This window comes from Neoarius graeffei, chromosome 10, assembly GCF_027579695.1.
Source record: "Neoarius graeffei isolate fNeoGra1 chromosome 10, fNeoGra1.pri, whole genome shotgun sequence".
Taxonomy (NCBI): Eukaryota; Metazoa; Chordata; class Actinopteri; order Siluriformes; family Ariidae; genus Neoarius; species Neoarius graeffei.
This window is the reverse complement of record NC_083578.1, coordinates 59,440,233-59,454,752: the sequence shown is the minus strand read 5'-3', so window position 1 is coordinate 59,454,752 and position 14,520 is coordinate 59,440,233. Positions and strand designations below refer to the sequence as shown.

At 42.4% G+C, this 14,520-nt stretch overlaps 1 protein-coding gene across 1 annotated transcript in view; it reads right to left on the bottom strand.

Moving 5' to 3' along the window:
• Positions 1 to 14,520, bottom strand: part of foxp3b (forkhead box P3b) — a 70,239-nt gene that overhangs the window by 31,464 nt on the left and 24,255 nt on the right. The window lies entirely within an intron of this gene.

The window sequence follows — 14,520 nt, the reverse complement described above, 5'->3', positions numbered from 1 at the left end:
CCAGGTGGTTCTGGTGCCCAAGACCAATGGGTTGGCCCGGTTGTGTGGACTTTAGAAAAGTCACTGTGGTGTCTAAATTTGACACATATCAGATACCATGCATTCATGAACTGCTCAATCAGTTAGGTGTGGCTCAATTTTGTTTGACAATGGATTCAAAGCCACATCGCATGTGAATTGGAATTTTTCACTCCTGGTTTTCCTCTACAGTTCATCTCATCTCATTATCTCTAGCCGCTTTATCCTGTTCTACAGGGTCGCAGGCAAGCTGGAGCCTATCCCAGCTGACTACGGGCGAAAGGCGGGGTACACCCTGGACAAGTCGCCAGGTCATCACAGGACTGACACATAGACACAGACAACCATTCACACTCACATTCACACCTACGGTCAATTTAGAGTCACCAGTTAACCTAACCTGCATGTCTTTGGACTGTGGGGGAAACTGGAGCACCCGGAGGAAACCCACGCGGACACGGGGAGAACATGCAAACTCCGCACAGAAAGGCCCTCGCCGGCCACGGGGCTCGAACCTGGACCTTCTTGCTGTGAGGTGACAGCGCTAACCACTACACCACCGTGCCGCCCTTCCTCTACAGTTGTGGAGTGTAATTCACTTTTATGCAACTGTCATGAATGCAAGTTTCACTTTGAGCACCTGTCATGGACACCTGTGCATGCACATTTGTTTACAAGCTGAAGGATATTGAACTGCAGAAGCTAAAGAACCATGTCAACTGATAAGGTAGACTAATATTACAGGATTTTACACAATTATGACTGTATAGGTTTATTTATTGTGACATCAGAGATGAACACTAACATAACAAAAAGAATAACCGAAAGTTTTAGTTTTGCTAAAATACATTGTTTGCATTTTCAGGCCATGTACATTTTTTGCTAAGCGTTTGAATGTGGACTGTGTGTGTAATCGACATGATATAGGCACATATTGCACATCATATACATTGGGCAGCGTAATCTATTACAAGCTAGCTGAGATAGGTTTGCAAAGTTGCAAGCTTTCAAGGCTTAGCTGACAGATTGACAAAGACTGACAAAACATTTTGGTGTGGGATGAATTTATTTATTTGCATGCTAACCTGAGACGGGACTGAAGTTAGATGATTTTTCTCATTCCAAAAATGACAAATCTCTGTGAGACAGGGATAACACTGATGAGGTTACAGCCTACATCACATTCTTTTATGAATAACATTGGCAGAGATGTCGGATTGTCATTGTTTTCCCGTTAGCCATGAGACAGATGTAAAATGTTAGCCATGAGACAGAAGTAAACGTGCACGCTCATATATATTTTTGCTGTGCTAAAAGTTAAAGTTTGCACTAGTATTGCACACAACTCTGAATAGTAGCACGTGAAGCTAACGTAACCAGAACCATACTAACACCAACATATCTAATGCTGGGGGATGCTAACAGACAAAGAACAGCTACTCAAAGTAAATTAACCTTAGAAAACTTGGATGTCCATGACACAGTGTGATGCAAACTTGCGCGGCAAAGCTAGACAGCAACCAACACGAGAGCACTTATTACCAGTCTGGTGTCTGGGTATTATCTAGCAAGTTTGCTAACATCACCTCAAGATGTAGCTAGCAGCTAAACCTCTGTCAAAATGGACTGACTTGCAAAAGCTAGCAAATCGAGAACTTTGCTAACACAGCCAAATATCAAGCAAGTGCAACAACATAACACATGGCAAGGCAGCTAACGTAATATAACTTATGCCAACTCAGCACTTTTCTTGAAGCCTTTTTATCTCTCTTCGCTCTTGGCAATGATAAAAGTCAGCCCAAAATGTACTCTTGTCCAGTCTCTTGCTTGCTTTCTCTCTCTCTCTCTCTTTCTGTCTTCCTCTGACAGCATCTTCTTTGGTCTCTTCACCTTGACTACCATGATGTCTGTACTGAGAATATAGAAAGTTGATTCTGAAGTTGCTTCTTCTTATAGACTTATAGGATATATAGACTTGTAAGATATATAGGCGTCTTCTCACAGGCTTCTTCTCATAGGCTTCCTGATTTTGGAAGCTGCCTTTAGTGCTGTAGAACATATGCAGCCCTTGCAGTACCAAAAAGTGTGATGGAGTTCTTGTGAGAGGTCTCAAGGACACCCAGGGTTACATATTGCTATGCCTGGTGAACCTGGAGAATGGAAGACAAGCTATCCTCCTTATTACAAGTCAGTGTACCATCAAAATGATTTTGAAGCTGATATTTTAAAGTAAAAATCCTACCAAATGTTTCTTTAATTAAGGGTTACTGGCAGATTCCCTTGACTTCAATATCTCAAGAAAAACAACAACAACAACCTTTTCCACTCCATTTGTGTTGCACCAATATGTGACCCTCTGGTTTGGGTTGTTCAGAGCGTGAGAGTGCAGGCATTTACTGATGTATGCGTGGAGGGAACAGATCAGGAGACTGTCAACAATGCCAAAACGTATGACTGAAATCGGTGTCGGTAAACTAGTGAGGGTCAGGCGATCGGCGAACAATGTGATGTGGAAAAGACAAAGAGCGAAACCGGAGAGGAAATAGCAAAAGATCAGGAAACGCTAGAGACAGTCAGAAAAGATACAAGGCTTGGTATGTATTGAAATGGCAGGACGATACTTTGCACTGGAGTGGTGTGAATGAGCGACTTAAATAGCGAAAGCGGTGATTAAGGAAATGTGTGACAGCTGTAGTTCAGCAGGCTGGGGACAGAGGGCACTGTGTGTCATGGGAGTTGTAGTCCTGAGTATTTGTAGTCTGCTCCTTCACACTGGGATTACTGACACAGAGCCCCAGCAATGTGTCAACGTCTCATGGACAGAATCCTCTGCCTGCACAGTGCATATGTTGTTGTCTTTTTAGATGACATAATCATTTATAGCAATGATGGGCAGCAGCATTTACAATGTCTGAGGGCTGTCCTGAGATCCTTGAGATGGGCAGGACTCACAGCAAAGCCAAAGAAGTGTTCAACTGGGCAGGTATGGTATGGTATGATACAATTGGTATGGAATCTGGGCTTCCACTTGGGTCATGGGCAGATGTGTCCCCAAATTGATAAGACAGCAGCGATTGCAGCCTGCTCAAGACCCAAGATCAAAAAGGGGGCAAGGTGGTTCCTGGGGCTGGCTGGCTATTACAGAAGGTTTGTACCTAATTTTTTGGACATCACCAGCCTGCTGACTGACCTCACCAAAAAGGGGGCACCAGATCTGGTCCTGTGGACAGAGCCATGCGAATAGGCTCTGTCCACAGGACCAGGTAAAAGTGGTTTTGTGTGGGGGCCCACTATTGCATTCACCTGACATTTCTCTCCCTTTTATTTTGCAGACTGACGTATTGTGCAGTGGGCTGAGGGTCGTTTTGTCCCACATGATGGAAGTGGATGAGCACCCCATGTTGTACATCAGCCACAAGCTCTCTGGAAGACAGACCAAGTACAGCACCACTGAGAAGGAGTGTCTGGCCATCAAGTGGGCAGTCCTCACCTTCTGATACTACCTACCGGGACGCCCTTTCTCTCTGTGCTCAAATCACACCCTGCTTCAATGGCTCCATCACATGAAGGATGCCAATGCATGGATCACATGTTGGTATCTAGCACTTCAACCATTTAAGTTCAAGGTGGTCCACAGGCTGGGAGCACAGAAGGTGGTAGCGGATTATCTCTCTCACCAAGGGGGGAGTTAGCTGCAGCACAGAGATATGTGTGGGTGCATGTGTGTGCCTAGAGCAAGGGTTCTCAACTTTTTCTGCTTTGAGGCCCACCTATTCATACTTGTAATGAGTCGGGGCCCATTAAAAAAGAGCCCCAATTATTTTGGCTCATCTATTCTATTAGAATCTAATCATCTATTGTAAAGTGTATTAATGGAATGCAGCATCAGTCCCTGTTACAGATGGGAGCCCAGGAATGAAATAAATGCAATACAACCAAACTGTTTTTAATTGTAGGTATTGTATTTAAAACTGTATGAATGTGCCAGAAGCTAACATAAAACCATGCATGCAGGGCATTTTCAGTCAAAAGGGATTAATGATCCAAAAGTGGATTCTGGTCAATTAACACAAGAACTTATTGCCATGTTTGTGTACAACAAACAAGCAAGTTATTAAAACCAAGAAGTACACTCAAAAGAAGTGTATACGAAAGTGGATATAGAAACCACTCAACGGGCTAGATCCTTACACGCTAACAAAGAAGCAAAGAATCTGTTGATTTCCCCCACATCTCAGACTACCTGGTGCTGCAGACATCGTTCTACACAAACAGATGAAAATCTGGAAGAGCATGGAGGTGAACAACTTTTTATATGTGGCTGGGTTAAAGATCTGGGGATCAGGACACTACAAGATAGACGGCGGTAGATGGATCTAAGTGCAGGAAGAGTGTTTATTAGCACACATGATATTTACAAGAACGAAACAGAAAGCAGAATATTTAAACAGCATTAGAAACATGGCTAGAAACAAACGTGACAGTGATAACGATAATGCTTCGCAAAGCCTCTGAAAACAGCGTCTGTATCTGCGCGTGCTGATTGTGCTCAAATCAGTATCAGGTGTTTCCCATAATGACTGGGTCCCAAGCACATGCACAACACGCTCAGTGAGTGCGTGTGGCTACTCAAGCTGCACAAGGCTCAAGCGTGCAAAGGCGTGACAGTCAAGTGTTCATGTGCTATGTCACCACAACTTTTAGCTCACGTGTATATCGCCACCAAAATGCCTCATTTTCATTGATAACCCATCGCAAATGTAGGTACCATCCGTCTAAGAACTACAACACAGTCCCTTTAAGGACTACAACTTCCATCACCAGCTTCCGCATTGACCTGCGTCACGCCGGTGCGGGATCATCTACGTCACATCCTCCATGAAAGCATAAGAAACGGAACAACGCTTCCGTCTCTCTCTCTCTCTCATCCGGATTTCAAGCCATCCAGACACAAAGAGATTTGCTCCATCAGAAAACTCAGATAAAGACGTCTTTTTCTTTCTTTCTTGCAAGAATCAGAGTTTCGCGCTTTTCTTTCACCTTTGGCCACGGTAGATCCTAGAATCGAGCGATTTTAAACTCAGCTTGAGTTACAACCGGTTTTATTCATCATCAGCACGTACGACTGCAGCCCAAAGTAGTCAATTTAAAGTTAAGAAGCGGCTGGATCCCTTTCTAACTAAAGAAAACTGTGCACATTGTTTAATCAGAGTTTTTTTCTTCCCACGAGCTATGAAGCATCGGACCAAGAATTCTCTGCTTTCCACAGACGTGCTCCACGAGCTCCTGTGAACTCAGCCTCTCCAAGAATTCTCTGCTTTCTACAAAAAGGGTGAGATACTGAAGTAAGACTTGGCATTTTGGGCAAAAACCTAGTCTTAGGAATTAGCTTTTATGAAGTGTGAATTTAAACTCAGGAACGGTTTAAATCACTGGAAACACGCAGCGTGTTGAATTGATTGTTCCATTTTGTTTTAATCTCTCAATTGTTTAATAGATAGGCTTTGCATGCTCTTCTCTTTATTCCTCACTAACACTTAAATTTCCTTATCACACATTTTGACCTCATCAAGGTTTCAGTGGATTTAGGAATGCATAAGCTAGTGAATTAGCAACCAGAGCTAAATCCTTTGTTCTCAAACCCCACGTGGTGACACACCCTCCTTAGCGACACAAGGCTAATCTGTGTCTCCACACGTGGCCAACACACCTTAATTAGCAACCAAAGCTAACTCTCTTGCTGTACTTAGAAACACGTAGTCACCAGGCCTCACACACACACAGACACTCCTTAGCTAGCATCCCTTTGTCTTAGCTAGCAACACAAAGCTAATCTTTTGTCTCCAACACGTGGTCATCCTCCCCCACACCTTAGATAACATTCCTTTGTTCTTAACTCCACGAGGTAGGACCCTCGGGCCTTAGCTAGCCACATACAGCTAATTCCTTTGTCTTAGCAACCAAAGCTAACTCCCTTGTTTTACTGAGATACGTGGTTACCCTCCTCCACACACACACACACACACACCACATGTTTCATGTTTAATTTCTTTTTAACACACACACACACACACAAACTCATCAAGTATATATCATATTTGTATATATTTCAACTGCCATTATTCATTTTATCTTTGTTATAATAAATTCATTTATTATTGAAACTGTGTGTTTATTTGTGTTCCGATATTTATGAAGTCACAATCTTAAAAGGGCAGCATGGTGGTGTAGTGGTTAGCGCTGTCGCCTCACAGCAAGAAGGTCCGGGTTCGAGTCCCGTGGCCGGCGAGGGCCTTTCTGTGCGGAGTTTGCATGTTCTCTGCGTGGGTTTGCTCCGGTTTCCCCCAAAGACATGCAGGTTACAGCTCTGGAGCCGCATGTGGCACTTTCATCCTTATGCTGCGGCTTGGGGAAGTAAATTTTATAAGTATCCAATTAAAGTGCATTTTATTTTTGTTAGTTCATTTTTTATTGTAGTTCTAAATTGGAACATTATTGTGATCTTGAAATATTAAAATAAAATTATATAATTTTTTTCGTCTCTCAATATATGCGTCACTCGCGGAAGCCGGTAGCCTGTATACCCGCCAAAACGCTGTGCATCTATTGAGACTTTCAACCCCAGGTAGGCTAAGCAGGGCTCGAAATTCATATTTTTTCACCAGCCAGCCGGACTAGTTACCTTCCAAAGCAACTCGCCAAAATTTGTTCATGTATGAATTTTACTTCTGTCAAAAATAACACAAAAGAGAGTAGTTACCATTGTTCATGACTAATGTGCATTTATTTCAAGACCCGAGTATTTTGATACTGTTTTTTTTTTTTTGCACACTTTACAAACTGGCATTTGCTGTTCCACGTCCCCTTCGCGATATCCAAAAAAATGCCAGATGACTGACCCCTTACTCGTTCTGTTAGGAACCGATTCGTCCGCTTCTATTTTCAATTTGTCGCTGAAATTGACAGAGCTTACACGGTAGCCTACGCAGCACCAGCGATTGCACGAACTGAGTCAGCGCTGTGTTGCGTTGCCAGGTACTGCTGATGTTTTCCAGCGCAAAATATGTTCAAAACCCGCCAAAATCCACTTGAAACCGCCCAATCTGGCAACACGTTCCTTTCAGCACCGAAATGTCGCCCGGGATTGGTTGGCAAGTGCGTGCCGTTATTTTTATTTATTTATTTATTTAAATTTATTTTTTAAGCCCTTAGGCAGCCTCTCACGTTACTGCCTGAGGGACAGGGAGAAAACCACCGGAAAAGGTTTTAAACAAACACAAAACAAACGCAAGTCGGCAGATGACCATAAAATACTCGATAGTTACGATATAATAATTATATGTATCTCACACAGAATTTTCGGAGATATATCGAGTATATTCGATATATTGCACAGCCCTAGTCTGAATCTTTGCTTCATATATATTTTTTATTTTCAACTAGTGACAGGAATTACCCGCCAAATGGCAAATTAAGTCGCCTCGTTAAGTCTCCTCGGGCGACCGGACCACCGCGAATTTCGAGCCCTGCTGAGTATGGAGAAATGTAATCCCCGACACCTACATAAACATGAAGAAATATGCATTTGGAGTCCTATCGATCTTCGGATCCACATACGTATGTGAGCAGCTATTCTCCACCATGAACTCTGTTAAAATCAAACACCGCTCGCGCCTCCCAGATGACCGCTTACAGTCCTGCGGAAAGATGAAAGTGACTTCCTACAACCCTGATTTGCAGACACTGTACACAGAGGTTTAGGAGCAGAAGTCCCATTAACCAGGTAAAATAAATATTTATGCAGATATTTTGCAAATATTTAATTTTCATTGTTCAGTGAAAGTGCTCTTTTTTTCCAATTTATTTTTTAAATTCAGGTCAAGGCTCCGCGCCCCAAAAGCCCAAAGGCGATATGAGGATGACGGCTCATGGCATTTTTTGTTTGCTACATGTATAATTTAAGTTCAACTTTTTAATTCATTTGAAAGAGACCCTTAACTTGGTGTTTTTTAAAATTAGTTTTTTTAAGAGTCCAAAATGTCTTCGGGTGGCACGGTGGTGTAGTGGTTAGCGCTGTCGCCTCACAGCAAGAAAGTCCGGGTTCGAGCCCTGTGGCCGACGAGGGCCTTTCTGTGTGGAGTTTGCATGTTCTCCCTGTGTCCGCGTGGGTTTCCTCCGAGTGCTCCGGTTTCCCCCACAGTCCAAAGACATGCAGGTTAGGTTAACTGGTGACTCTAAATTGACCGTAGGTGTGAATGTGAGTGTGAATGGTTGTCTGTGTCTATGTGTCAGCCCTGTGATGACCTGGCGACTTGTCCAGGGTGTACCCCGCCTTTCGCCCGTAGTCAGCTGGGATAGGCTCCAGCTTGCCAGCGACCCTGTAGAACAGGATAAAGCGGCTAGAGATAATGAGATGAGACAATCTCAAAAGAATTCAAAGGTGCATATAAGTTGTGTAATATGGTAAGTGATCATAATAATTTGGAATATACCATAATTTAGCTGTTTGGTAATTTATTATTAAGCACCAAAATTAATGGTATTAATTAATGAGATTGATCCAATGAGACTGATTCCATGAGTGATTTAATGACAATATGAGACTGATTCAATGAAAACGATTCAATGAGACTGATTCAATGGTATGATTCAATGAAAACGATTCAATGAGACTGATTCAATGAGACTGATTCAATGAGAATGATTCAATGGTATGATTCAATGAGACTGATTAATTTAATTATTAACCTTCAGATTTAATGAGATTGATCACTCAATTACCAATTGCACCTACACAAAGCATCACGAGCCGTAGCTTAATGAGGCAGATATGACGTCGGATGCAACCCAGCAATTGTACTCTACTACGAGTAAAAAATTAACTTCAACTTGAAAAAAAAATTTGCGGCCCACTAGATGGCACTAGTAGGCCGTGGCCCAGTGGTTGAAAAACACTGGCCTCGAGTACAATAAAATCGCTAAAATGTGAAAGTAAGGGTAGTATCTCACTGGGCTGCGACAGCCTGCGACTAGTTGGAGACACAACAATTGCGATAAAATATGCGAATTAGCGATAATTTTCACTTGGAATCACACTGAATTGATATTCGCATATTTTATCGCAATTGTTGTGTCTCCAACTAGTCGCAGCCCAGTGAGATACACTCGCACTTCCTGTCTCACGGAAACTGACTTGAGAACGGGTTTGCGACACCAGCGACGCATTTGCGGGTATTTTGAGAGAAATTTTGTCGTACTAATTTTTTGAACATGTTCAAAATTTTAGCGACGAAGGAGCGACACTTTGCGACTCATGCAAGGAAATTGAGAAGCCCCGCGAATGTTTCAAGACACTTTTGAAACTCTCTTGCGAATGACGTTCGCAATTTGTCGCAAGCTGTCGCAGCCCAGTGAGATACTGGCTTAAACCTAAAATAAAACCTACTTTGGAGCTGTCACAAGCCTGTCTCCCATTTCCTCATTTCCCCTGAATCACAAGAGTGTTACAAACACTCACTGGCCACTTTATTAGGTACACCCATACACCTGCTGTTTTATGCAGGTCTCTAATCAGCCAATCCCTTGACAGCAGCACAATGTATAAAATCATGCAGATACAACTCAAGAGCTTCAGCTAATGTTCACTTCAAACATCAGAATGGGAAAAATTGTCACCTCTGTGACTTTCACTGTGGCATGGGTGTTGGTGCCAGATGGATTGGTTTGAGTATTTCAGAAACTGCTGAACTCCTGGGGTTTTCACACACAACAGTCTCTAAAGTTTACACAGAATGGCACGAAAAACAAAAAAAAACATTGAATTGGTGACAGTTCTGTGGTTGGAAACATCTTGTTGATAAGAGAGGTCAGAGGAAAATGGCCAGATTGGTTTGAGCTTCCAGGAAGAATATAGCAATTCATAGCAACTATTTACAACCATGGTGAGCAGAAAAGCATGCCAGTATGCAAAAGCAGAAGACCAGATTGGGTTCCACTCCTGCCAGTCAAGAACAGGAATCTTAGAATCAAGAACAAGTTCCTATTAAAGTGGCTGGTGAGTGTATATACACTAATATCCATCCATCCATTATCCGTAACTGCTTATCCTGTGCAGGGTCGTGGGCAAGCTGGAGCCTATCCCAGCTGACTATGGGCGAGAGGCGGGGTACAACCTGGACAAGTCGCCAGATCATCACAGGGCTGACACACAGAGACACACAACTATTCACACTCACATCTAAGGTCACTTTAGAGCCACCAATTAGTCTAACCGGCATGTCTTTGGACTGTGAGGGGAAACCAGAGCACGCGGAGGAAACCCATGCAGACACAGGGAGAACATGCAAACTTCACACAGAAAGGCCCCCGTCAGCCACTGGGCTCGAAGCTAGAACCTTCTTGCTGTGAGGGAACAGTGCTAACCACTACACCACCATGCCGCCCCTACATTAATATACAACTCCAAATCAGAAAAAGTTGGGACAGTGTGGAAAATGCAAATAAAAAAGAAAGCAGTGATTTATACATTGACTGGTATTTCATTGCAGAAACTATGAATCCAAGATATTTCATTTTTTGTCCGGTCAACTTTATTTCATTTGTTAATATACATCCAGGGGCGGCATGGTGGTGTAGTGGTTAGCGCTGTCGCCTCACAGCAAGAAGGTCCGGGTTCGAGCCTGTGTGGAGTTTGCATGTTCTCCCCGTGTCTGCGTGGGTTTCCTCCGGGTGCTCCGGTTTCCCCCACAGTCCAAAGACATGCAGGTTAGGTTAACTGGTGACTCTAAATTGACCGTAGGTGTGAATGTGAGTGTGAATGGTTGTCTGTGTCTATGTGTCAGCCCTGTGATGACCTGGCGACTTGTCCAGGGTGTACCCCGCGTTTAGCCCGTAGTCAGCTGGGATAGGCTCCAGCTTGCCTGCGACCCTGTGGAACAGGATAAAGCGGCTAGAGATAATGAGATGAGATATACATCCATTCCTGTTTCAGGCCTGCAACACATTCCAAAAAAAGTTTGGCCAGGGCATTTTATGGCTAGTAATGAGGTAAAATGATTAAATAATGATGTGATTTGGAAAAGGTGATGTCAACAGGTGATTGTAATCATCATTTGATACAAAATCAGTATCCAGTAAAGGCCTAGTTTCTGAGGAGCAAAGATGGGCTGAGGATCTCCAGTTTGTCAACAAGTGCATGAGTAAATTATTGAAATGTTTAAAAACAATGTTCAAGAAAGATAGGAAGGGATTTGGATATTTCACCCTCTACGGTGCATAATATCACTTAATGTTTCAAGAAATCTGGTGGAATGTTGGTGCGTAAAGGGCAAGGGTGCAAGCCTAAGCCTAAACCTGTGATCTCCGATCCCTCAGATGGCACTGCATCAAGAACCATCATTCATCTATTGCTGATATAACCACATGGGCTCAGGATTAATTCGGCAAACCTTTGTCAAACCTTTGTACTATAATATGGAGTTACTAGGGTTGCAAAATTCCGGGAATTTTCCAAGTTGGAAACTTTCCATGGGAATTAACGGGAATTAACAGGAATTATTGGGTATAAACTGGGAATTATCAAAAGTTGAAGGTTGGGAACATAAATATAGTTGGTAGAAAAAAATACTGTAGCGTAATCTTGGCTAAAACTATCAGATTTGATGTGAGTACAGTTGAGTATAATTTGCTGTTCCTCAATCACAGGGACATAGCACACTACTTCCTGTAGAGCTATTGAGGCCACACCCCCTACATGCATTGTGCATTCCTCCATCACATGCACAATGATTTCTAGAATTCTGAACTACTACAGCAACTTTTTTGAGCCCACAACACATACAGACTATTGAAGCATTTGAGCCAAAGGACTACATACAGTCAAGTACGTTTTGATGATGATATGAGGTAGATGATATTTGATCTACGGTGTTAAAGTTTAACTAGCAAAATCAAAATCTATTGCTTGCTTACTGGTAAACCAGATATGCTAAATGTAAGCTAACTAGCACCATTTAATTAAAGAAGTTAGCTTATCATGGTGCTAGCTACCGCAAAATGTGATGCTGTTTCTTCTGCCTCCTGCTAGACGGTTTTATGTAACTACACAAGATTTCATCAATTTTAAATGTTTTGAAGACCTTTCCATTAGTTCAGCTTGCTATCTACATATTTGCATTTTTGTCATCTTATTTAACAGAAACATGCCACATACGCCATCCAGTGTATGGAAGCAAAATTCCCCAAATTCCCTAACTAAAGTTTCCATGGAAAGTTTCTGGAAATTTACCAGAAATATACCGGAAATTTTCCGCCCCTTTGCAACCCTAGGAGTTACATCCACAAATGCCAGTTAAAACTTAACTGTGCAAAAAGGAAACCTTATATTCACTGTGTCCAGAAGTGCCATCAACTTCTCTGGACTTGGAGGCATCTGGGATGGAACATCACACAAGGGAAACATGTATTGTGGTCAGACGAATTTGGAAGAAACGGACGCTGTGTGCTCCAGACCGAAGACAAAAAGGACCATCCAGACGGTTACCAGCAACAAGTCCAAAAGCCAGGATCTGTCATGGTATGGGGTTGTGTCAGTGTCTTTGGCAAAGGTAACTTACACTTCTGTGATGGCAGCATTAACGCAGAAAAGTACATTGAAATTTTGGAGCAACATATGCTGCCTCCAAGCCAACATCTTTTCCAGGTATATCTCAACAAGACAATGCAAAACCACATTCTGCACACATTACAAAGGCATGGGTGTGGGAGAAGAGGGTGCCTGTCCTCTCTGTCCCTAATAGAGGATGTGTGGCATATTTTGAAATGACAAAAATGACAACGACGACCCCGTACTGTTATACACCTGAAGACCTGTTTGCAAGAAGAATGGAACAAAATAACACCTGAAACATTTCATCACTTGCTGTCTTCAGTCCCTAAACATCTTTTAAGTGTTGTGAGAAGGAATGGAAACATTATAAAGTGGTAAATGCTTTACTGTCCCAAATTTTTAAAAAAAATGTGTTTATTTAAAAAAAAAATTCACGAGTTAAAACATAAATAATGTGCTGCTGTATTGTTTTGAGGGCAATACAGGTCAAAGATTATTTATAAACCATTGTTTTCAATTTTAATTTCAATTTCAACATACCGTCCCAACTTTTTCTGATTTGGGGTTGTATAATATGTTTCACTTAACTCTTGGCCACTGCATCTTCAATGTTTAATGCTACTCAGTGGCTGCTTGTATGTCCTAAGCTCTTTTTCCTTTTTGTGCGATGCAGCCATCTGTTCTCAGGGCTTCCAGCAGTTCAAACAGCTGTTCTGGCAGCCATAAGGGCACTGTGTCATGCAGAGACAAAACACCTTTTTACCAGCAACTTACAGATAGTCTTAATGTTCTGGCAAGAAGAGCCTACTGAGTGAGCTGGCTTAGCAAACACACTCATTTCCATCAACACATTCCAAGAAGTGGCAAAGGATTACTGTTTAACAAAGCAGGTCTAGTGGCTTCCCAGGTGGATTTTGCATGTGTTACTGTAAAAAGTCAGCACGGTGTAGAAATATTGCTGCAAAATGGCTTTTCTTCAGGAATAATGGGAAACAGGTAAAAGACAAACACAATGTGTCCTTGCTGATAAGTATTACATATAACCTTAAAGCTAGAGTAGGTCATTTTGGAGAAATCACTGAGCGTATTTGCTAGATTTTGAAAGTATCTAACCAAAAATTCCCACCCCCTCCCTTCAGCCCTCCCTCCAGTGCCAATTCTCCAAAACACATGAGGGTGATTCTTAGACTACGGGCACTTTTATGTCCTTTGATCATATTTTATGAAAGAAAGAAAAAAAAGGGAGGGCGGCACGGTGGTGTAGTGGTTAGCGCTGTCGCCTCACAGCAAGAAGGTCCTGGGTTCGAGCCCCGGGGCCGGCGAGGGCCTTTCTGTGTGGAGTTTGTATGTTCTCCCCGTGTCCGCGTGGGTTTCCTCCGGGTGCTCTGGTTTCCCCCACAGTCCAAAGACATGCAGGTAGGTTAACTGGTGACTCTAAATTGACCGTAGGTGTGAATGTGAGTGTGCATGGTTGTCTATGTGTCAGCCCTGTGATGACCTGGCGACTTGTCCAGGGTGTACCCCGCCTTTCGCCCGTAGTCAGCTGGGATAGGCTCCAGCTTGCCTGTGACCCTGTAGAAGGATAAAGCGGCTAGAGATAATGAGATGAGAAAAAAAGGGAAATTTCACACCTTTATAGTTATCTTTACAATGAGAGTGTTTTAGGAAATTTGTACTGGTAGTGTATGATGACTTTTTCACCTTTTTCAACATCATTATATAGGCAAATGTTGCTGTTTTGTGGTTGTCCCACACCCAGACTTTTGATTTTCAATGATAAAAATTAATTGTAAAAAAAATTTTTTTCTAATGTTTTAAAATGTCACTGAATAAAGTATCAGTAAAATAATCAAAACATAATTGGGGTATTCGAGGTCATTCAACTGTTTATGTGT